The sequence below is a fragment of the Buteo buteo genome, chromosome 2 (genome assembly GCF_964188355.1).
Source record: "Buteo buteo chromosome 2, bButBut1.hap1.1, whole genome shotgun sequence".
Classification (NCBI taxonomy): domain Eukaryota; kingdom Metazoa; phylum Chordata; class Aves; order Accipitriformes; family Accipitridae; genus Buteo; species Buteo buteo.
In genome coordinates, this window is record NC_134172.1 from 69,650,450 (window position 1) to 69,675,789 (window position 25,340).

General features: G+C 36.8%; 1 protein-coding gene across 8 annotated transcripts in view; it reads left to right on the top strand.

Annotated features, from left to right (window-relative positions):
- The window catches only part of NCOA3 (nuclear receptor coactivator 3), an 88,454-nt gene that overhangs the window by 22,423 nt on the left and 40,691 nt on the right, over positions 1–25,340 (top strand). The window lies entirely within an intron of this gene.

Here is a 25,340-nt window from a genome sequence, read left to right on the forward strand (position 1 = left end):
TCAATACTCAAATAGATTTGTGTGTCAAGCTCTATACCTGTTGCTTGAGAGTAGTAAAACTGATAACTTGCCTGGACATTCCATTCAGTGGGATTTTGGTCTCAAGAAAGGAAGCACCTCCTTCAGAGTAACCTTTTGTGATAAGACCAACCTCTTTGCTCTGCAGTTTAGCAGGTGCCCTGAAATAAAATTCAAGTGAGCTGGCTTGGTTAAAATAAGGTAAGGTTAAAGCAAAATGAAGAAAATGAAAGGAGATAGTGGAAGGAAAACCTTTGGAGAATGATCTCCTCAAAGCACAGAAGAGATGGTGTTTTGTTTCATATAGCTCTGCTCATTACAATGTTACACTTCCTAAGCAATGATTTACAGACAGATGACACACTGAGGTAAATAGTATGTGGTAGAGACAAGGGATAAATAACTTTTGCTCTTGACTGGATGGAGACACTTGTCTAAGCATATTGTCGTCATAAATCTACTTGCAATGAAAAAACCTAAATCACAGCATATTTATTCTGTAAGACAGAATTAATGACATCAGACTTAAGTTTTGTATGGTTTTTTTCTTTTGTTCCCTCCATGGTATGCTGTGTTTATCCTGTTATTGTATGTACACTGTTATTTATAGGCTTCATCTATATAAGAATCTAACAAAGTAAGCTTCCTCCTGGTGAAAACTCAAGTGTAAGTAAGGTTTTGTAGCTTTCTGAACTTTTAAGGGACTATTAGGTATGCTAAAAATGCTTAGCGGGCTTTAAAAAAGAGAACATTAAAGCTATGCTGTGCCTAGAGACATTATTAGTAACTTTTCTCCTAATAATTTTGACAGGGCCCAAGAATATAAGATTCTGACTGCAGTGTACCTAAACATAACTTCCCTTTCTTTTACAAGTTCTGTGTAAGTGTGGTGTACTGTAATAAAAGGTCACTTAACTGGACAAATGCAGTGTGTGTTCACTGACAAGAAAACACATAGAATAAACCATGCTGTATAGCTGATATACTCCAGTTGTATGACATAAATGCATGACTGGTGCAAATCAGTTAGTTACCATGTTTGATATGCTTACCAGATGCTAATATAAAAACCTCACAGTGCAGAGGTGTGGCTGAATACTAACTTTAAAGCTTAGCATCAAGTTAAGTTTTGAATTAAACTGCAGAATGATCTGGAGGTCTGGTAAAAGAGAACATGAGTTGTTTAAATCGTGGTGGATGCATCTTGGGTATCTCATTGGCAGACAAATGCTCAAACAATGGCTCCCCGGCTCAGGGTTTTATTGAATGTACGATACAATTTGGTCGGTCTACTTGTATGGGAACTAAAGATAAAATGCACGTAAGAAAAAGTAATAATAGAATTCAACATCTCTATCCTGGTGTCTCCTCTAGTGCACTATATAAAAATACATAAAATTGCTTCCTAATGTGATGAAACTACACAACTACTTCGCCATTTATCTAGAAACAAGGAAGAGACTGGATCTGAAACAAAACATTACAAAACTTTTTGGCACTTGAAAGGAAGGATGTGATCCCTTCTTCTGTTTTTGGCAGTCACCGACTTCTTATACTAACTTCCAGAATGGCTGCAAATCTTCCTAAAATTACTTGGAATTTCTATGCTAATGGTGGTAGTGTCATTTTGGAGAGTTCTGCAGATAAACGTCAGTGTTTGAGAAGTGCCATTTGTATAAAAACTTCCATGAGCAGAACTGATTTTCTGCCTGCTGCAGGAATCGTAGGGAGTTTAGTGTGAGATCTGTTGGAAAATGTCTTTTTAATAAAACTGAAGACATTGCTTCTTTAATAGAACATTAAAAAAACTAGAAGCATAAGATTTTTTTGCAATGGAAATTCTTTGTAAAGAATAGAAAAGTTTGGACAAAAAAAATAATCCAGAGGGCACTGAGAGCCTTAGTCAAAAGCATGCTGCTTTTTCTCATAAATGGAAGAAAATAAAAATCCTTGATGGTAGGAATTAGTGTTGTGGTCAGGAATCCATACTTAGTATCCATTAAAGATGGGAGTATTAATGGATGTATGCAAAAGGTAAAGCATACATGAGATTAATAAAACATACCTGCTTAAATCTGTACCAAAAAGAATGTGGTAATACATCCTAAAAGTAAGACGAAGTAGGATCAATTGTAAAGTGCTCTCTTGTCTTAGTAGCCCATTGTTATAATGGTACCAGTTTATAATTGTGCTACCATACATAATTCTCTGATGACAGTGTGTTACTCAAAATCATAGAGAAATGATGCTAGCATCAATCCAAACACAGCGAACAAAGTTAGAGCTGGTTGGTCAGGGTTTTGCTCTGTCAAGTTTTGAAGGTCTCTTAGGATAGAGATTCCATAGGCTGGCTGGAACTGGTTCCTGCGTTCAATCACTATTTGAAAACTGAAGTTTAACTTGTTGCAGGTAGTAAAACTTGCCTCTTGCCCTTTTGTTGTAGGCCTCAGAGGAGGCTCTATGACTCTCCAGTCTATAATATCTCTCTAGGTACTACTTCTGTTTTGTATAGCATTGAACAAAGACACCAACCTTTGGGGTTTTATCCTCCTCCATTTTAGCTTAATTTTTAAGTAATTGACCCCTGAAAGCTAAGATTTGAGTCTACTAGCTACATGCAAAATAACATTACAGCTTTCAGTTTTGTGCAATAAATTTTAGCAGATGTTCTGTGTCATAACCATTAGTACACAGTGGATGGGCAACATTTGAAATATAACAAGATAACCTGACTACTGTGGAGAGGCAAATTAACCAAATTTGGGAGTGATTCTGTTCTGCCTTTATTTTGCAGTTTAGCTGAAGGTATTCCGCTATGCTTTGGTCACTATGAATATGAAATATACTTAAGTATATGAAAAAAACAGAGGAAAGGGGATTTTTAACTAATGAAATGCTCAGGTTTATTGGTATACTATAGATAGACAACTGTCACTTCAAATTTTGAACAGTAAGCATTTGTGTTGAACTAAATGAACCTCTTGCGGCCATACTAAGTGTACCTGTGTACACTCAATCAGATTTTAATTACAGCGTTGAGCTAGGAACGTTTCCGTATTTCAAGGTCAAATTGTATTTTAGAAATGTCACCTTTGTATCAAGTAGCTGTACTTACTCCTTACAATGAAGTAAATGTATATAAGCACTGATACTATGCATGGAAAACTTGAACTGTTTTGTTTTCCTTTCTTCAGTAACTTCCTTTGGTTTTAGTGTCTGATCTTGTACTCTCAAATTTGAGAGTGTAAATATGCCAAAAACTCAGGAAACTTCATTAACAGGCCTTTTATTATTATTAGATCAGAGGGTAACAAGATCTAATTTTAAAAGCAAAGGGGATGTGTGTTCCAATAAATTTTAAAAAAAATCTATTTTAGTAGCCTGATGAAAAGAGATACTAAGTAGAATTCTCAAAGGCACTTCAACACACCAGGCATTTAGATCCCATCGAAGCCAGTTTGTGTGAGTCTGTGCATACGTAATATGGAAACCCCTAATGGATAGCTGCCTTCCCCCCTGCCCTGAAACACTTTTTCAGAATATGAATGTACGTTTTAAAAATGGTAATGTATCTGGAGCTTTGATTAAAATCAGTTGTTTTACAGTGTAAAATAATATATTTACTGACATTAATTCTATAGCTTAGTTATTGTGCAGACACATGAATAAATGTCTGTAAGTACTGCATCTGCTGACTAGCAAAATGTGCCTAAGGCAAGTCAATGTGATTTATGGACTATATTTCTCTGCCACTCATGTGCCCTTATTGATGGGTGTAAATATTTCCAACAGTTAAATCAGTGATTTAAATGCCAGTTTAAAGTCTGCTCTGAATTAATATTCTTAATCGGAAGTTGTGATCTGTCATAATCAAGGCAGTATGTATCAGTGTTGTTTACTCTTAATAGGAAAAAGCGCCTTGTGTCCTAATTTGAATGTCACCGAAACTCTCTATGTACCCATGTTGGGCAAAGGCCAAGTTAGGTTACAGGTCCTTGACAGCCTTCAGTTCTCCATTTATGAAGCCATTATCTATCGCTGTATAGTAAAGCAAACATAGTTGCTGAAATAGTAATGCACTTTGGAGATGATAAAACAGACATAAGTCTATAGTAGTCTTTTCTGTGAGCTGATGGGTGCCATTCCCACACAGAGTCTAATAAGCAGTTACACAGCAATGTGCTTAAGTATGCAAAATAAGGGTTAAAGGAAGAAGTGTTGAGAGTTGGAGTTGACAATGCTGTTTTAAAGTTTGGGTTTGTTGTTTTTTTTTTTATGACCTCACAACCTCAGTATTTTCAGTCTAACTTTTTTTATGCCTTTAAAAAGCATATGGAAAAAATAGTATAATTCGCCATAAGGAAATTTCTGCTCTATTTGCCAGCAAGGTTGTCATCTGGAATCCCACAGAGCAGATCCACACCACTTTGGTCACTGGATTGAGCGTGCTTTTCTACATGGGCTAGCCGCTAGAGGGGCAGGAGCATAGTCTTTTAGCACTGCTGGCTGAGACCTCCATCCGCGGTTTCAACGGAGATCTTGAACTGGGGGGGGGGGGGGGGCAGAAGGGTGGCCTTTGCTAAGCCCTTGATCCTCCTGCTGCCTCATGTTTTGTGGATGCTGTGTATGGGTGGGGCAGTATAACCTAGAAAAATGTCCCTGTTCACTAGCTACTGTGCTGCCAGACACTTTAACTGCTTCGTAGCTGGCAGGTTTATAAAGGAGCTGCTCTTGCTCTTTATAATGCAGTGATAAAGCATGTTCTATCCTGTCAGCAAGGAGGAGGTGTGCAGTGACAAAGCTACCTTGGTTAGATAAAATACTTGAGGGTCTTGGCAGGTGGTTTAAAACAAAACTGAGCATGTTCAAAGACTTTGAAGGCACTTACCGTCTGTACAGGTACCTTCATTGGAGCAGCAAGATGGAAGTTTAGCTTGTTCAGGCATTTGATCAGTTTCTCTTCTAAAGCTTTCACTTCCTGGACTGAATAGAAGGTTGTATTTTCTTCAATTGAATTCTCCACTCTGTTTTTAAGTGTCTGAACCAATTTTATGCAAGTCTTCCACAAAAAGTAGTTCTGAGGGGTGTGTGAGAGACAGTCATTAAACAATTAGAACAGGCTTTTGTAATGGAAAATGTTAGGCATCCTTAACCACAGATGTAGCTGTGCCTGCATAGGTAATGATATGCTTTAGTGTATTTTTCTATTTCAGGCAAAGATGCCCACCCGAAACCAGCAATGCCCTTTTCCTTTTAGTGCACCAGTTTGTCAAAATTAACTTTCATTTAGTAGATCCTCCTAATTTTAGCCTGGTGTGAAACTTTAGTTGCAATGTTGGGTGTATCAAGGCTGTTTTAAAGATGAAGTTTATTAAATTGAGTGTGTGTGTGTGTGTGTGTGTTCATAAATAAAGTCACTGGGGCCCCTTTCTTAGACTAACAGATGCCCTTGTAGAAATGTCTGTTGGTGTGTGGTTTTAAATGTTTTTCAGCAATCTGTTCCCCTCCTGTTTGGTACTCCAAATTGTAGAATCTTTTTATTTGTACACACAAAAAGCAAAAAATACTCTTTTGTTTGGTATGGGTCTTTTTTTCAGGACCTGTAAGCTTTAACTGTGTCTGGGAATGGAAGAAACTACATCTGTTTGGCCTCATGCATAATGCAAATGTGACATGTTTTTAAAATAACTTTTGCAATATCTTTAAAATTACAGGTGAACACAGCTAATTTCTAATTGTGTTTGTAAACACTAGGTATAGTCTTCAGCAACTGGAAAAATGCATGCTGCAGACTTCTGGAAAGAGCTTGCATGCTTTCCTGAAGTATTTTTCCTAAATGGCTTCAGAATAGCACGCAGTGTAGATTGGGTGGAGCCTCACAGTCTCAGGAGGACTGAGACATGCTGTTAATTCAAGGGCAGTCTCCTATTAGCTTCATGAGCTGCATAATAAAACATACATCGTAAAAAAAAAAAAAAAAAAGTAGTACATTTTAAAGAGAATTGCATAAAGTTTAATAAAGGGTCCTCAGAATTACTTTTTTTTTTGCAGACATGCTGGTGCATCATTGTGAATCTTTTCTGCTTGAAAACATGATTATACAGACTCACCTTAGTCGGTTACTTATGTGGTAATCTAGTAAACACTTCTAAATATTACTGAAGTTTTGCAATTAGTGTATTTTTGGAGACAGTGTTAGAAATTGCTAGTGTCGTCTTCCCATCCCCCAGCTTTTGAGCTCAGAGGAGTCTAGTTTGCTTGCAGCTGCAGTGGTAGGCATCTTTCAGGAAGTGACCTTGGCTTGTATTAATCAAATTCAGAACACACAGAAAAGCTTCTTGGTAACATGCTGACTTGATGTAAAATTTTATAGCATCCATTTTCTTTTAAAATGAGGCCATCTTATAAAAAGGGAATTTATTTATGATATCTCAATTTAAATGAATTTCTCTAAAATGACATGGTATTTAGAGAAGGTAAAACAACAAAATCAAACTGCTCTTTTTACTGAGAGGAAAATAGGTTTTTATATATGTAGTTAAGTCTTAAATTACTATTGGCAAAACTGTATTTTAGCCTAGCTAAACTATGAAAATAGAGCATTATTTGTTAGCATTTTCATTGGTGTCTTACCATTTTTGAACTAGAGTAGAAAAACCTGGTAGTAGGGCATGATCTCAATCAGTTAAGATTCTCACAATGTCTTTAACTTTCTGACTTGATGTATTTTAATCACTTACTGCATCTTTTGTTAGCAGGCATCTTGTTAGCAAGGCATTAAACTTAACCACATAGTAGCGTTGAGCTGCTATGCCTATTTGCATAGGTTGAGAAAGGAATCTACCTGTGCCTGTTGAAGAAATCACTGTTTGACCTTGCCCACCGTCTGGAAATTATTTTTCATTGGCTGCTCTTAAATTGTGTGGTTGACTATTTCTGAAGCAGGTTTTAAGAGTTCTTCATTATTATCTTCTTGCCTAAAACTATTTTGTGAATTGAGTTACAAAAAGAAGATTGTTGGCAGTATTTTCAGCTGCCATAGCTGTTTGTAAGAGTATCTGTCTTCATCCTTTCTTGGGACATATACAGAGGGCCACGGCCAGAGTATCTTTCATCATTACAAAGTGCTGTGAAAGCCTTTAAGGTTCTGGGGTAAGATAATGTACCAATTTTCAAACTGCATTTTCTGGAGAATTAGTAATAGCTGCCAACTGACTAATGTTTCTTTTCCCCTTAGGTGGTCATGTGCATTATCTTGAACAATCTACTATCTGGTTGGTTTTAGGGTTTGGAAAACTGAGTTCTACTTTAACTGGCATCTTCAGCGTAAATGCCTCCTGCATGTTGATGGCATATTTACTCATTTTACCCCTTCACAATTATATTCAGACTCTTGTTGTTCTTTCTGCAGTTGTGTTGGGGATCTGAGTATGCTAACATACATGTGTTTCCTGAGGTTTCATGTGAAGTGTTTCCTGAGGACTGCTGCCTGTCTTGGGATGGTTTAATTCCATGTTGTTTACCTTGCAAATATATGCAATGACTTGCCTATTCTACCTGGTATCAAGTGTGAGTTGCTAATCATTCAATTAAAGCTCTCTGTGTAACCCTACCCCTTCCTATGTTGAACATACTCTTAGGTTCCTTTGCTACTGGATTTGCCTTAACTACATGCATTACACACTTCTCTTCATGCTGCCTCATGTTGTCTGTTATTGCACCAAACTGAGAACTCTTCATCCACATCTTTAAAGTGCTTTAGTCCTCTTTCCTTGTAGTCTGCAAAGCCAATGAAGAGGTGATAAATCTGTTGCTCTCTGTGCTTAAGTGTAGTTGACACTGACCTTCCAAGATCAAGTGGATTGCAAACACAATCATAGATTCTGTCATTCAGTATTTGCTGTCGTCAGTATTTTCATCAATCTCCTAGAGAATAAAACTGGTCCTAGCACGGATTTTGGGATACCCCACCATGGACTGATTCACCGAATCAGTAGTCCCCGAGATGAAACTACATTGCTAGTGATGATATTTTGACTCTGGAAAGCTTGTGTCGTACTTCTCTCCATTAAAATTTTAAACCAGAACTACTGATTAGGAGATGACGGAACCTGGAACCATTGATACAGAACAGAAGCATACAGGGGAACAAGAAACCTGTTCTCTGTTCTTCTTCTAGTTCTGTAATCTTAACATGAGTGGAGATGAAGATGTATTTTCTTTTTCTGGGCCAAAGCAAGACAATCCATTACAACTGTCTTGTGTCCAGACCGTTTTGTACTTCTGTGGCTAGGTATTACTTGTTTTCCTAGGCAAAACTGTGAAGAGCTGACCCTTTTTGTACACAAGAGCCACAGCTTCCCTGTCCATCCTTCTTGGAGTAGATGGAGGATGACTTGTTTTGAAATTAACACCTTGAAGCAGAGTACAATGGCACTGTGGGGATTGGACAGTGGGCAGCAGTACTCCTTGGGCTGCCCAGCCTTATGCCATGGCAAGGCCCATTCCTCGTTTGACAAGAAGCAAACTAAATCACTGCAGCTCTGGACTGCGCATTCAGAATCCTTTCCGACAATTCTGTCCTGGTGTTCTCCCTCCTTCCCTCCCCTTTTGCGAGGTCAGGCTTTCCTGTTTGCCAGCACTATCTCGCTGCTGCCACTTACCGCTCCATAGTTCAGTGCTGCTTTGATACTGCCTAGTATCAGTCCTATCCATTAGATTACTGACCTGGCTTTCAACTGCACTGAGGGTAAGGGGACCGACCCACTTCTGCAGCTCCTAACTTCTGCCTCACTGGCGTACTGCTGCTGCACAGCTCCTGCTCCCTCTCATTTCCATGCTAAAAGAAACGCTCAACTCGCAGGAGGCTGCCGGACGCTCAGCTGCGTACGTTGCCCGAAGCGGAGGGGAGGAGACGAGCGGAGAGGAGAGGAGAGGGCCTTTTCTGCCTCAGCCTGCCGCCTCCGCTCCGCTCCGCTCGGACCGGTGTCCAGCCTCGCCGGCTGCCCCCGCGGCGGGGCCGGGCCGGGCCGCAAGGAGTTAAGGGCCGCGCTGCCGCCCGCGGTTCTGTCTGGAGCCGCCGCGCTCTCATTGGTTGCGAAAAGGTGAAATTGAAACCACGGTAAACTTTTGACCCTGTAGCAGTTCTTGTGGAACGCCTTCCCCTTGCCAAGAGCAGAGGGCTTTTTTTTCCCCCCTTTTCCTGTATTTATTCTCTGTGATCGTGCCGTGCCGCATGCAGCCCCTCCAAGGGAGGGGGAGGACAAGCACAAGCAAGTAGTTTGCGTGTCCAGCTAACGGTAAAGCTGGAATATGTCTTAGCTGCTAGTGCCAGCTATCTCCTAAAACTCCGATTAGTAAACAAGTAGGAGTCCATTTTTCAACTTCCAAGATGGTTTTTGTGTGGTTAAAAAAACCCAACCCAGCAACAAAAAACAACCATCAAATTGATGCTGACTATCACGGCTAATTAGAAAGTGGAGAGGGGAGGATGAGTCATCAGGCACGCTGGCTGCAGTGAGCTCTGCTGCTTAATAAACGTGTTGGGTTTTTTTGAAGATTGAATTGGTTTCTCCTTACAGAGATCCGAAGTAGAAATGTCTCACTATTACTACTTAGGTCATAAGTTGGTGTGTTTAGTTAAATACATGTTTACCTAACTGTCTTCTGTATCTTCCTTAAACAAAAGAATGTATTTGTTCGGTCTGGGAGACAAGTAGTGCCAGCTGAACTGCATTGCCAACCTGCAAAGTGTCAGAGGCCCATGGCAGCCAATGTTAGGAATTTTTATTTAGGTAGGGAGACTCTTAACAAATTCTGGACCTAATTAGAGTGTGTGTCACTTTCATACTATGCAGAGTTTGTCACACAAAAAAAATCAAAAATATCTGTGGTCGAGAAAAGCCACCTTCCCTCTGTAGCTTTGCCAAACCAGACAAATTAAAGCAGCATTACGTTTTCAATCAAGTATGAATATGAGATTTAGTTAATCCATGTTTCTTTCCACTTAAACATGTCTGCCTTTTCACTGACAAAAGAATAGCTGACTTGGGTTACTTCACTGCATCAGCTGCCATTTTCTCCCTCCCCCACTCCCAGGCACAGGTATCGGCCTGCTGTTCTTGCTGGAACATTAAACTTACTGAATGTTAAGTGCCACTTAATCAAGGAGTCACTCAGCACCTTACTTAGAGATAACATTCAAAACTCTTCCTCAACAAAGAAACTTGATACCTGACTCCTTCAGGCTGATGTTTTCACCTCTCTAGTGGCTTGTTCTTGCAAATAGTTTCATCAGATTTATACAGTGTGTTCATTTTCCTAATGAGGGATTTGAGTGGGGAGGAACCCTCAACTGATGTGATTTGGATTTTTTAAAAATTAAGTTCAATAAGCAGTTCAGTAGTTGAAAAGTGTTCAGTTTACGGCAGTGTTAGCATAGTAGGACGAGATTTTGAAGGTTCAGTGTGGGCTGTTCTTGGAGCACTGCTGTTCTCGCTGCAGTTTTATCTGGGAATTGAGGGAGTCTCCTGAAGCATTGCCAGCAGCATCAAGGGAACAATGAATATAATATGATTAATAGCAGATCCCCTGCCCCCTCTTGTGTGCAATTCTCCTTGCAACTGCTAAAGAAACATGCGCTTGTAATGATAGTTGGTGGCCTCCCTGTTTGTTCCAGCTAGTGTTCTCAAGCAGCAGCTATTATATAGTTTATTTTTCCCCACTCCCTGTGATTCTTTGTTCTGTCCTCCCTGCGCCTGTGTGCGTCCTGTCTGCTTCTCATTGTCCGTTTCACGGCAGTTCATTTCCCTTCACAGTGGAGCTGCAGTGAAGCTGCAAATCATATTGCCCATCACAGTGAAATAGAATAAATGCTCTTCTAAAGGAAAGAAGAGTGAGTAACAACTGCTAGGAATTAAAAATCACTTATGAACTCTATTTTTGAAGCATCATTTAAATGTCTCTATCTGAAAGGCTTCTCTTGAACAGTTGTGTGATTGCATTGTGGTAACCTTGGGTGCTCATGCCTTTTAGCATTGGAAATCCATGATCTCTAAAAATATTACTACATATGCCAACAGTAGGGTGGGAAACTGGCAAAAAAATGAACACTGACTGTCAAGCTAAAGAAACACAAACTTCACCAGATTTGTAAATCCTGTAACTTCAAAGTATTCTACTTTGGGGGGAGTGTTATTGAAGACTATTATTGAGAGCTAACCGCTGATCATGATAAAATCACTAATGTAACCTTAAGTTCTGATGAAAATGACCAGAAAGAGGGGTGTCAGGCATACTGTCAATGCATTTTGTAACCAAAAAGCATTAAATGAGCAGTCACAAACTGAAAATAAACTATAGAGTTCTATACTGGTTTATTCTGTGTGTTTATTCAGAGTAGATTTTGAGGTTGGTTACATCTCCCCAGTTTCCTCAGACGGGAATTGCCAGCTGTTTTGGAGCTTTGCTTTTAGAATTTTCCTCCCTGCCCCGCCCAAGATTTCCGAACTGTGAATGAGAAATTTAAAAAGAAGTTCACACAAAGGTGTTTTCATCTATTCTTTCTGTTTTCTAGGGTAAGCAGTACCTATTGTCATGTTTTACTGAAGGATGGAAAGATGATTTAGAGGAAATGCTAGAGCAGAACCTCTCAATTTAGAAAATTATTTTATATTTCAAAACTCGTCAGTATTTCTGTTGTGTGCTTCAAATTTCAGCTGGCTTATTTCCCCTCAGTCTCCTGGCTTTGATCACGAAGTTATATGGTGAACTGGACTCTGGTATCTAGTATTAAAGCTTGCCATTTCCCCCTAAATCAGCTCTGAACCATCATGCTGGCCCAAATAATGCTGAAAAAGAGTAGACCTGTAGTAGTTGGAACTTAGATTTTTTTGTTTGTTTTTTAAAACATTACCATTGTGTATCTGTCTTCTCTGATTTTATTTCTATTTCAGTTGGTGATGAAACTCACTATTTGCAGTCCAAGTGTTTCACCATGGGATGCAATAAGCAGGTTTTTCTCTGCTTCTTTCTCAATAGGTTCATCTCAAAGCTGTCCTGTCTGCATCCTTGTTGCAGAGCTCCAGTGATGAGTAAACTCTTGGTCTTCTGCAACAATAATGGGTTGGGTTTCTGGAATGTAAATCCTTCTTTGAAGAGCTGTGTTAGATATGGAGATATACCTTTTCTAAGAAATACATTGATAGGTCCTCAAAACACTTTCAACCAACTTTCAGGTCCAGTTTTGCTCTAGTCTTGGAGCAGGTTTATAGCAGCAGCTTCTTAAAAGACAGTTAAAAAAAATTTTAAAAATCAACATACTCATTTTTTCACCTTCTCTGCTAGCATCATGATTTTTGTAAATTTCTTTTGCATGCCATCGGGGTGTAGCAAGATGAATAGATGCAAAAAATTTTAAGCTGCAGGCATGTTGATTCCTTTAAGCATATGTGTACATACATACAGTCTTGTTTTTCTGGCACTAGAGTTCAGGAATCAGTGTCTAAGAAACCGTTTTTAGTTTTGGGTTTTTTTAATATACAAAACAGTACGTGGAAAGTGTAGTGTTTTTCAGATAGAACAAAGTGGTGAGATCTCAGTGAAGCAGACCTCCTGCTGTGAGTTGTGTTACGCCTCCCGCACTTTCTTGAAAAATGTGGTAAATACAGGGATTGGCTGCTATAGCTGAAAGAACTTTATACGTTTATAATGTCTGTAGGTTGCATTATCTATACAGCTGTCACTCATGAATGTTTCTTGATTGATGTGCCCTAATAGCCAGGTTGTTCCTAGCTTCTGTTGTAGGCTGAAGTCTTTTCAGTCTCTCAGGCCGCAGGGACAGTAAACAGGAGCTTTCCTTACTGATTTCTACTGAAGTAGCAGACCAGGATATGTACTCTGCAGTCTTTTTAGAAGAGTCTGCTTTATTTCCAGCACAGTTTAAAACTAGTTTTAGGTTGTTTGGTTGGGTGGCGGTCTTGGGGGTGGGGGTAGGACAGGACAGGATTGCCCAAAGAAATTCCACATGCTAATGTGGAACCCTCTCTGCCATTCACATTCAGCTTTTTTTTGTGTGTTCTGGAAAGCTCTTCTTACCTATTCTATTTTGTCATTAGCTCTGGTTTCTCTAAACTTTCCTTCTGATGTTTATTGAGCATTTAGTCCTTGTCCTTTAGGATGATAATCAGTATAACCTATCTGGCCATTTCTCAAAGCAGTGCATGAGTTTTAAATAGTAGAGAGACCACATCTCTGAATAGATGGAGGAAGGAAAAGAGAAGATTGGCCGAAGTGCTCCATAACTGTCGCATTTGGTCCTTTGTGGTACTTAGTAGTCCTTACAGTAGTCTGCTGAAGTCTAGATCTGGAAGGCTAAGACAACAGAAAGGATCAACTTTACAGTTTGTGCTGTCAAAAGTCCTTCACGGTGTATCAGTACACCATGCCTATTGTTCACTCTCTCCAGTCAGATGGCACTTAGAAATGCATAGTTTTCTTCAAGTTAAGTCAATTAAAAGCACAAGGCAATAATCCTTGTAATAATAATAATAATAATAATGTAATCCTTACAGTAGACAGTTTTAGTTCTTAGGGTACAAATAGGGAATGTCCTGATAAATCAAGGATCTTACAAATATAAATAGATTCAGAGCAAAAATGATATGCCAGCAAAAATGGTATGTCTTTTGTCTTGCTGGCTCCCCATGCTATTGTAGGCTTTTGGTAATGATACTGTGAAAGTAGACAATGAGTATTTTTCATTTTGGATGTTACTACTAAAACATATTCCCATTTCCAGCACTAGAACAGACAACTGTAAACATTCTTTCATAATAAACCTCAGGGCTGTGATGTGATAGAGAATTGGAAAATTAGTGACGCCTATCTAAATTTTTTTCTAGTGCTAAGCTTTGTCTGTCCTAGGGAGGAAAAAGGGCCGTGTGTACTGAACATGGACAATTACGAAAAGTATTTTATTTGGAGGAAGAATGTCTAATGTCTTACAGGGGAGAAATAATCTTGCTTTTAATTTAATGTAATTAATTATAAATTGAGGGGGTAAAACTGAAGTATCCTGGATATGCAAATGGGGGAGAAAGGGGAAGTGCAAGCTCTGTAACGGTCACAGTATCCTCTTTAATTGATCTATTAATGTTTGTGAGAAAAATACCTATGTAGATAGCGACATTTTCGATAATACTAATTTCAGGAATTTTGAATTAATACTTTTAAATTATATATATTGAATAGGTTGATAACTTTAATTATGCTTCTCTTTCTCTTTTCCAGCTTCTTGTATAGAATATTCATTAGGTGATTTGTTATTTCAAAAGCTGTCATTCCCCTTCTTTTCCCCACAATACTGTTAAAGTAGGAAAAGCAGTCTGTCTCTTTGTTTTAGATTTCTTTTCTTTTTTCACCTTGATTCTCTACCATGTATATAATGTCGTCCTCCTGGGTCCTGTGTCAACATTGCTCACGTGTTGTTGTGACAGGGTTAGAATTAAGGATTTCAGTCACAGGAATCTTAATTTGAAATATCCTAAAGTTGAAAATGAAGAAAATCAAGATCAACAGAAAGCTTGCTTAAGCTTGCTATAAGAGGTAGAAGAGAACATTTGGAGAGAGAATAAATGAGGTTTTCAGAAGCTGAATAACAGAGCATGACACATAAGAACAGACTGGAGTCTTGTGTATTTTATGGGGGGGACAATGGGAGCATCCAGTTAAATGAAAAGCAAAACCATTTAAAATTGATAAAGAAAAAAAAAATCACTTATACACTTAGCAGACACATGATCTCAGACAAGTTATTAGTATACTAAAAAGCATTTTGTATTTTTTAATTAGAGAATATTTATAGTTATATTTAGTAGAGTTTATATTTATACGGTTATTCTGTGGTATATATTATGGATTCCCAGAAGCTAAATGTCCCTTTGGTAGCTTCACCCCTTTTCAGCACTGAATAAAGCAAGGCTCTTATATGATATGGCATGGTGAATTCTATGTTTCTGTGGCAAACAGGTATTGATAATGAATACATTAGTGACAGAAACACTATCTTTATTTGAAGGAAATAACCCTTCTCTTTTGCTTTCTTGTTGCTTTATGGGTACGTAATATAAATGTTAATTATGTCTTTTCAGGTATACAGAAGACATTTCTGATCTTTCTAGAAGTAAAGCATTCTAAGTTGTAATTCTCTATGTTGCTTTCTTTTACAGTCTGTCAGAGCGAGACTAATACTGTTTAATGGCACTGTTTTACATAGTATACTAATGCTGTCAAGTTTCAGCGTAGCTTCCGAGAAACTTTGAAGGCTGCTAGTCATTCATTGGCTCAAAAAGTCAGCAAAATGTTGACTTGCTTGGCTGTAAAAGAAAAACTAGTCTTTGCTTTTAGAAAACTTAATTAAGTGTGTTTGAAGTGCAATCATTAAAAAAACCAGCCTTTTTTAAAGGTGTTTTAAAGATTTTTTTCAGTCCTATAAACTAGCAGACCTAAGACAACTTCTTAGTAGTGTCTTAGGGTCTCTGATGAGAAACTAAAGAACTTCTGTGCTGCTTGTATTGTGTGACAGTTATTTGTCAATCCTGAACCACTGCAGTTTACAGAATGTTGTTTTAAGATACCAGTTTCATTTTGCTTAAAATGTTCCACTGTGATGGGTGACATCTTGATGGCTAATAATGAACAATTTGTCAATGAGTAGCTGGCCATGCAGTAATGGCAGGGCAGTAAGTGGTAACCCCTTCGCTTGCCCAATGATAGTAAGAAATCCCCACTCATCATCCAGAGTTCTGCAGAGACCCTTGAATTTTAAAGAACATCTAGAGCTAGGAAAGAAGTGTAAAGCAGTAAAAATAACTGCTTGGTGTTGACTGCAAACTTGCAGGATTTGCTGCTCTTTTGTAATCCAAGGAAGTGTTATCATTCATAGATAGTGGCATTTAACTCTTCCATGACAGATGGATGAAGTTTACCTCTCATCCAAACTAAATTTTTACTTTGATTTTAAGTGTGACAGATTTTGCTTTAGAATGAATGAAATCTTCTAGCAGTCTTCCTAAAATTTGTGAGGATAGAAGGAAATATATCGTTTAAAGACTAAGAAAAAATTTTAGAATTTGTGAGTGAAGTATTGTATGTCTTCTGTAATGCTTTAAAACTTAAGACTTAACCAGTTATGACTAACCTGAATGAACTGTTTTCCATTTCACAGGATATTTTCCTTGATCAGTGGTAGGTACACTGTGGTCCTTAATTTGACAGTTTTGGTCATTCTTAGTACCTCTCCTTTCCTTTTTTGTATGTCTGTCACACTAATACGGGATATATTTACTAATCTCTCTCTTTGAATGTACCTATTTTGAAACGTCGATATGAGGATTATAGCATTAAGAAGTATGTAATGTTAGGTATTTATTTTGAAACAACATAAAAATGTTACTTTTCAGAACTATACATCCTTTTGATGGTATTAACAGGTAACTTATTTAGCTTACAGTCTTTTTGTTAGATTTTCAGCCTTGATTGTTCAGCTCTAATTTCACACCACCAATGTTGTTTCAGAGCAGATGCAAAGAATACTGTAAATTAAATGTGCAAGGGGGCCTTTTCATACTTCATAGTCTTCCTTATCCCATAAAAGTTCTGAAGAATTTTTGTATTCTGCTGAAACTCAGTAGTTTGCTCTGATTAGTGCTTATAATCACTTTTATAGTTGAGGGATGTTATTTTGATGTTTACATTGCTACAAATAATTTAATTTTTCTACTAAGTCTAGCAGTTAAGTTGCCACTGCATTCAGCAGTTATTGATCTCTTTTTGCAACACTGGTGTTCAATGTGGTTGATGAAAGATCATTTAGAGTACTTATAACTATAAACAAGTAGTGAACAGTTAGCGTGTAAAAAGTGTGTCTTTTTAAAATAAAAAAATGTGAGTATTGTAGGTTATTACTGACATTCTTAAAAAACATCAAGTAGACTGGAATAATAATTTTAAATAGGAGTTGCTCTAATTCAGACACCAGGTTTAACATAGATTGTAGTACCAGAACTTTCTTAAAAGGTGTCTGTTGAGCAAATGGAGATATTTTATCTGTTTTTCTTGGCTCTTGGCTCCGTGTACAGTGCACAACTATGTTTCTAAATAACTTGTGAAATAGTTCTAAATAAAATTTAGGTCTTCCGATAGGAAAAAACACATTTACTGTGTCTTTCTATTTGAGGTTAATAAAAATATTCAGGTAAAAGATTTTTTTTTTTTTTTTTTTTCTGCTGAAGATAAAATTTTGAAAGAAATGTTACTTTCAGCCTTAGTATTTCTACTTGAGCTGGTGATAGAATTCTCACTGAATTAACAGAAACAGACTTAGACCAATGCTAATCTCAGAAGAAGTATATTAAATTTAAACGGATCAAAATACTTATTACTTAAACACAGAGAGGGAAAGGCATTGATATGACATGCGTATTTCATGATCTTTCCACATACAGAGCTTTTAACCTGCTCAGGAAAACTAGCTAATACTTTTAATAAAAATTCACAAAAGACTATCGTAGTGCTTCAGACTTAGCTGTGGAAGAAGAAACCTGCTTGTTAACATGGTAATGACAGTGAAATTTTTAAAGTACATTTCACTGTTTGGTGTGATAATGGTAGCATCATAATCATTTTTCATATACGCAGAATGATAAATTATATGTGGTTTCAAATGGGGGAGCTGGAGAATGAACAGCTTTTAAGTGGACTCCACAGTACATAGGATTGATTGACATATTTTTATCACATTAAAAGTAACATTTCTTAATGGAAAGTTCTGCCAATCTGATCCCTACCCCACCCTTTTATTGTACAGCTAGTGTTCCAAGACTTTGCTCAGTTTCTTGGGCTAATTCTGCAAGATACAATTAGAATTTTATAATGAGTGATTTACTAGAGCAGAAAATGTTCAAGTAAAATTGGACTGTAAAAATACAGAATTGGTAGTGGATATAAGAACAACTGGGTTTTTTTTTCCTTTCAGGTTCCTTTTGACTTGGTTTGAAGTTGAATGTGTCCATTTTGGTAGAAAGTGTATATTAGAGCATTATATGTAACTTTACCAGAAATTTTTGGAAATACTTCCATTAATTTCAGTGTGATGATATTGTCTGTGTAACAATAACCTGCTGTGGAAGTTAAAATTTGAAAACACTAAACTTTTGACCTTGGGTAGATGTTGCCATATATGATGCGTTATATTCAGCTGGTGAAGTAAAAATTGCATTTTTCTGGGCTCTAGTTTGTGGAAAAAATAGTGTGTATGGGGCTGCGATGCCTGACAGCTGACATTTATCAAGGGTAACATGAGCTTTACTCATTCTCACATTTTTAAGCAGCTTTCAAAGCTTTACATGTATACACATGTTCAGCATATGTCTTGCAGCTTTGAACATTTTGTTCTAAAGATGTTAACTCTCATTAAGATGAGGATCCAAACTATAAACCCATAATGATTTTCGTTTATCAAATTTAGTCACAACGTTAACATTTTGTAAACTGGCACTATAATGTAAAACAGTAAGAGTAATATTTAAAGCTTAAAAATACTTTTTCCCTATTAGGTGTTTTAGTGAACTTTAGACCAGGCTTTCAGTACATGGGATTGTTTTGAATGTATGATACTCTTTCAGAAGCATACATTTTCTAGAAATCATGAAATTAAATACAGTAAAGATGCTTTTTCTTATTAGAATAAAATGCTAAAGCTTCTCTTAGAAAAAAACAGAAGATGCATTTTCTTTTCAGTGATGAGCAAACTGTCTGGTAGCCATTTTGATATCTTTGTACACAGTTTGTGTTCATTGGCCAAATAATGAAAAACTTGTTCTACTTGCTTTAAATGTTGTAAAAATTATGCGATTGTCTTGAAATGTTCAAAACCCTGTATGTAATTATTCTTGCTTAATAATCCCCTTAAAGAGAGAATTGTCTGGTAGAAATTATTATTTTCATATTTGACAAATTTTTCTGCTAGTCTACATAGTTTGCTGATGTATTTTTAGACTCATAGTTTCCTGTTACTTCAGTAACTCAGTGTAGTGCTAAACAGATCACACTGGTCTGATGCCAGGTAACTTGAAACTGTGGATGACTCCTAAAGATAAAACGTATGGGTATGAGTGTGATTGTCATCATTTTAATTGCTGATCAATGGTGTAAGGTACATTTCTTTCTCCTTACTAATATTCTTACTAAATACTTCATACTAACATTCATACCAAATACTATTAGTTTGTCACTTCTACATGGAAGTCATTTCAGATGACCTAAGAAATAATTTTCTTTCTTCTTTAAATAATATTCCAATTGCTAAAGTCAAAAGATAAATTAAGGTCTGAAGCCAGTCTGGAATTCAGACTTTGCTGGACCAGTTCGTTAAAAATTGGAGATTCAAGATGGGATTTCTTTGCTCCAGTTTGGAAGCAGCAGGGTTTTTAAGCATTAGTTGATCTCGAACACTCCGAAGAGGCAGAATGGATTCACTGTATTTTCTGTGTTGTTTTGGATTGACGTCAGCCAAAATGGTGGTCATAATTGTAGCAGCCCTCAAATCCTCCTCATTTATTTGCTGAATTTAAAATGTGGAGTTACTTTTGTTGGATAATTTCAAGATATTACTAATGCATAACCAGGTATTAAAAGTCATGCAGGCAACAAACCAGTCAAAGTAAGATTACAATAGAAAATATGTCTCTTTCTTGAGCTTGTTGGTCTTGAAATAATCCACAGATATTAACCACTGTCCTTAAAAGCTCTGCACATTCATTTAAATAAATGAGTGCATTTATTTTTTGACATTTAAAATTTCAAATGTTAACAATAAAAATCTGACTTTGTTTAGTATTTTGTTTTGACTAATGAGAACCCTAAACTGATGTCTAGTAGAATTTTGTCTTGCAGACAAAATAGTGTAGTTGTGCCAGGATGATTGTTTTTAATCACTTGTGAATAACTGTATATTACAGGTAATTAAGAAGATCCATTTTTCTCTTTAGCAGTATCTCTTATAATTTGTCTGTTTGTGGAGTACTGGTAGAATGGTGAGCAAATGGATCTCTTATGTTAACTTTTTCCCTTGTCAGACCATGTTTATATACTTTTATCCTGTAAAGTCTTTCTTCCATGCATCCCCCCCCCCCCGTACACGTGCTCAAGAAAACTAGTATTTTGTGTACACACACACATCTTTTACTGAGGAAAGCTGTTCTTATGTGACTTTTCTTGAGATATTTTGGGTTACTTTGTTGGAAATCCATCTAATTTCTCTCTGGAATGACATACTGTGAACTTGGTGGTAGTGATGCTTTGGGGTTTTGTGGGGTTTGTTTTGTTTGGTTGGTTGGTTTTTTGTGGGTTTTGTTTTGGTTTTGTTTGTCTTGAATGTAGCAAATAAGATATTTTGTTGTAGTGACTTGAAGCTTGTCTGTCGTTTCTTGGCTAGCCCCAGTTGTAGAATTACAATCTTTATTTCACAGTTGTAACACGGATATTGCCAAAGTCGGACTGATGGAGGGGCAAGCACATAAAGGTCTTAAAAGTGAGAAGCTTTCTTTCTGAGTTAGATTTTGGCATGCTTTCTTAATTTTATATGAGCTTTAATATATGGTAAGGTATATGTTGGAGGGGAGCATATTTCTGCTTGTAAAATTTTGGTTGCTTTATTTGTTCTTTTCCTTGTGAAGTAGCTGTAGGCATCATTGTGCAAAATGGTAGATGCTAAGAATGATTAAGGATATAAATCCTTAGTTTTAAAAAGCATTTTGTAATAATAAAAATGGATGAGTAGCTTTATTTTTATCAGTGCTAGTCACTGATATTGAACGGCAAATTATAGTAGGGAGCATGGTGAAATCAGCATGCTGTAATAAAATCCGTTTTTGTGCCGTACTGTCACTACGGTGATTGTATGCAAAACTCATTTTACTATTGTAAATGAATGAAAGTCTTAAGTATACTGCAGTATAGGTACAGTATTTGCAGTGTATTCTCTCATGGATTGCTTGATTAATCGTAGATAGCTTTTCTACTTTCAAATATTTCACAGAAACATGTTCATTCACTTACAATCAGTCTAGAAAAGGAAGGAGGTGATTAGCACACAGGTTACTTTTGAATATGTTGGCCAGACTGTATTATCATCCCCTAGTTAAGGAACTTGAACACAAATGTTTGTGTTTACCTACCTGGTAAAATCTATCAGTGTTAACTATGCCACTATTTTTACACTTTTGTCATTACAGTGGCTGAACGTTTGCTCTAAGTAATTTATCTAATATTAGGGTGTTTTAAGTCCAGTTACTTTGTTCTGAGGTATGTGTAATGTAGATATGCTGTTTTATTGATATAATAATGCTAGTAAGTCTTCCTATGAAAACAAGCCTGTAGTTTTGAGTTTTAAAGACCCTTTCTATGCATAGTTTCTCACAACGCACTGATGGTCAAGCGCTTCTCTTTGTTCATTTCTCTAAACTACATTTTTTTTCTAGGTTCATTTGCTTAGTTTTGTTTGTTCATAACTTAATTGTAATATATATTTTCTTGAAGCAATTTTGACAATTAGAAGTCACAGGTAATGTTGTAGTTTTTAATATTAAAATACTTCTTAGTTAGTTAATATAGGAAGGAAAACACAATTGCTTTTTCTTCACATTTGTATGTCTCTGTTGCAGGCTGCAATATTGCCAGGTTTTTTTTCAGATCTCATTATATTTGCTCTTTCTCTTCAAACCCCAACTGTGACAGCGACATGACTAGCAAAGCATCTCATTCTTCATTTAAAAAGAAAAACGGATTCCATTCCCCCAGCACTGTAAAAGAAAATTTGAAAATATCAGCAGTTTACCTTGAAGTCTGACTGAAGAAAATGGAGAAGCAAGGAGCTGAAATCTAGAAGCCACTTTTTTTTTTAAAGGAGAGAAACATGAGTTTTAATTATACACAGTTTAAAAGGGAAATAAAAAAACAACACCAAAAACCTGAGTTGCACAATTCAAGGTTTTACTGAACTCTCTTCACTCCTTCTTTTTCGTTGACCTCTAGCTCATAAGTGGTTGAAACTTTGACTTTTAGAATATATTAGATGTTCAGAATGATAGCACCATGTTTATCCCACTAGTTTTTCTTAGGCTTAATCTATTACTAGGGAAGCTTCCTGATAAAGCTCTGTCAACAAACCTTAGTAAAATCACACTTCATACCGGCCAAAAAGTCTCTATACAAGTTCCCTGAGTAAAATAGGTTATATGGGTATATTTTTGCCACTGCATTAAAGCAATTAAAATATTTTAAAAAAGTAAAATCTTTTTGCAAGTTTTAACAAATGTAAAATGACAAGATATATTAGATCAATCTGAGGATCACAGGTCACACAGTAATTCTGTGCAACTTTCTTTTTTTCCTCCTCGAGTAAGCTTTCCCTATTCAGAAGTCATGCCCTGTTGGCTGTTTTTCTGCAGACTTTATTTATTCATGTGCTCAGTGATATTATTCTTTAGCATAGCTTCTACCATCTTACTATGGATGGAAGTCAGTCAAGGCGTGAATGTCAGATTCACTGGTCCCTAGCTCCTGAGAGACCATCTAGATTCCTTTATGTCAGTGGGAGCTACACTGGTCACCTGCCAGTCCTCTGATACAGTTGCCATTTGTAATGACAGATTGTGCAGTTTGGCCAGCAGTTCTGAAGATTCACATTTGAACCCCTTCTTGGATGAAGGGTATCCTGGTAACTGATCAACACCTTGTGTGTCTGTTTAGTTTAATTCTTCCTCTGTAATTCCTTAAAATTCATTTTGCTTCTCCAGCCAGTTTGCTACAAAGAAATGTTGGAAGTGGGAATCTTTCCAGTATCTTCAGTGGTGAAGGCCAACATGAAGAGATTTTCAGAGCTTTGGCTTTATCCTCTCTGAGTGCCCATTTTATGCCTTTGCCATGAAGAGGTCCAATCTCCCTGGCTGGCTTCCTGCTACTGAAGTGTTGTTTAAACATCTTTTTACTATTAGTTGGAGTTCGGTGCAAGGCACTTCTCTCATTCTTTTTTTAGTCCTGTATTTCCTGTTTACATTCAATTTACCATGTTCTATGGGTGTTTCAGTTCTTCCCATGTAGATGAGCTTTCCACTTTTTAAATACTAACCTTTTCCCTGTGGTATCCCCCTTAACCTTCCTATAGAGCCATATAGGGTTTTTTTTGATGTTTTTGTTCTCTGCTCCAAAAGCTGTGTAGGTGTAGCAGCTATTATCCAGAATTCATTTGAGAACCAGCATCTTTTTTGTCTCTCTCCCTCTCTCACTATTGTCATCACAGTACAGTCATACAATGACAGTGTAATCACTTTTCCATCTTGAAGGCTGGGACTGTGTGGTGATGTCCTCACATATCACTAGAGATGTGTAAATTAATATTCCACACTGCTTCTAAGCTGCGTATTGTTTTTTTAAAAACAACTAACTTTATAGAATAATACCGTCTTTGAGAATTTCTTTGATGTGTGTGCACAAGCATTAACTGATTAATGTGCTGACTTCCTTTTCCTTTTTTGTCCCTGTTAAGGCTAAGATATTTGGTTTTAATACTTTGAACTGGAGCTACAAATGATGTGATATAATGAAGAAATAAATACAATATTGTAATGTTCTAGAAATTTTAGAATATATGTGTCATGCAGTCTGTATGTCTTTGTTTAATGTGGAAGAGTGTTTTGGCAGGATTCCAAGTAGTTGAAAATTAAATCTTGACTCGATTCATATAATGTAACTCAAGACTTCTAAGTTTTAAATTTTAAATTTAAATTTTAAAGAGCTGGGAATTTGCAGTGATTGTAATACTCAGTCTTTTTAGTGTGCCAATGTGTGTTCCTAATAAAAAGTCATATTAAAAATGAAGCTTAGGATTTGAAAGGCCTTTTTGAACTTATAGTAAATATATTCAAAACCAATTAATTTTAGTAGTACTCCTTTTGGCCTTATAAAGATGCCTGAAATACTATGTCAAATTTGGAATGAAATTTAGCAAGTCTTCTATGCTTTAATCTACGAACATCAGGTGAGTTCTAGTAAGATTTTGATCTTTTTTGTTTTCTGCTTTCAGTATTTCTCTAAGGTTCTGATCTACTTTCTGTGATGGACAGGCAATAATATTTCTTGAGGTCCATAGAAATGCTAGGCTTTATTTGTTCCATGGATTTGGCCTTTTGTTTGATCACTTTTATAAAACGTGTCCATCATACCTAGCTGGTTACTTTTTCTTCTTCTCCTGCAAAGACTTGTTTTCTTTTCCTGTTTCTCTGAGTCTGTTTCGTGACTTCTGCCTGATTCTTCTAAAAACTGAATTCAGTTAAGAAATCCAGCAAGAAATAGACTAGTTTAGTTATGGCACATAATGCTTCCTAACTGCATCTTACAGAATTATTCACATCTTCATGTTACAAACAAAAAAGGCTTGGTAGCCTTCCTCCCCCACACCCTCCATTATAGCTGTATAAGGCGTCTATTGTCTCCATTCATATTGAGATGTCACAGATGTGTACACTCTTCTGGGTTCTTTTCTCTCTTGCAACTCTAATGACCACTACTCCTTTGATTCCTTTCTCAGGCAAATTGGCATAGGCTATACAAAAAGAAATTTGGGTCACAAATAATCTTTAAATTATTCTACTTGAGTGAGAGGAAGATTTAGCTGCCTGTGTATTTGTATATACTGGAAATTTATGGCAAAATATGGCAAAATTAGTTTCCTTCATCAAATACTATTTTGTCATCTCAGAGATCGCTGACTTAAAAATATCACCAAGGAAGCGTGCAGTTTTAGTGTGAAATACAAGTGTGCAATTGGAAAAGTTTTAAAGCTGTATTTATGCTTTTTTTTCTAGAGATTAAAATCAGGTGTGTTCAGCTGTACTGTTAAGACAACTAGGAGTATTAGGAATGACTAATCTTAAATGAATACTCTTCTTTTTATGTATTTTCATTTCAAAATGAATATAGGTATTTTTGTTCTATTTTGAGATTAGCTACCCTTAATACCAGGGTTCCTGTCTGTCAGGACAGTGAATTTAGGATTTAGCTCTAAGCATGATGTAGCTTTTTTTTAAGTACCTGGAACCCTACATGTGTTATGAGTCATGGCTCTCTACACTGAGGTGTCATGGTAGGCAATTTGTATTTGCTGATGGACCATATCAGTTGCACAGATATGCAGATGGTTGAGTTGGTCAGGCAATAGCAGTGATCTTCTATTCATTAAGAATGATTTTTCTGCAAGCAAACAA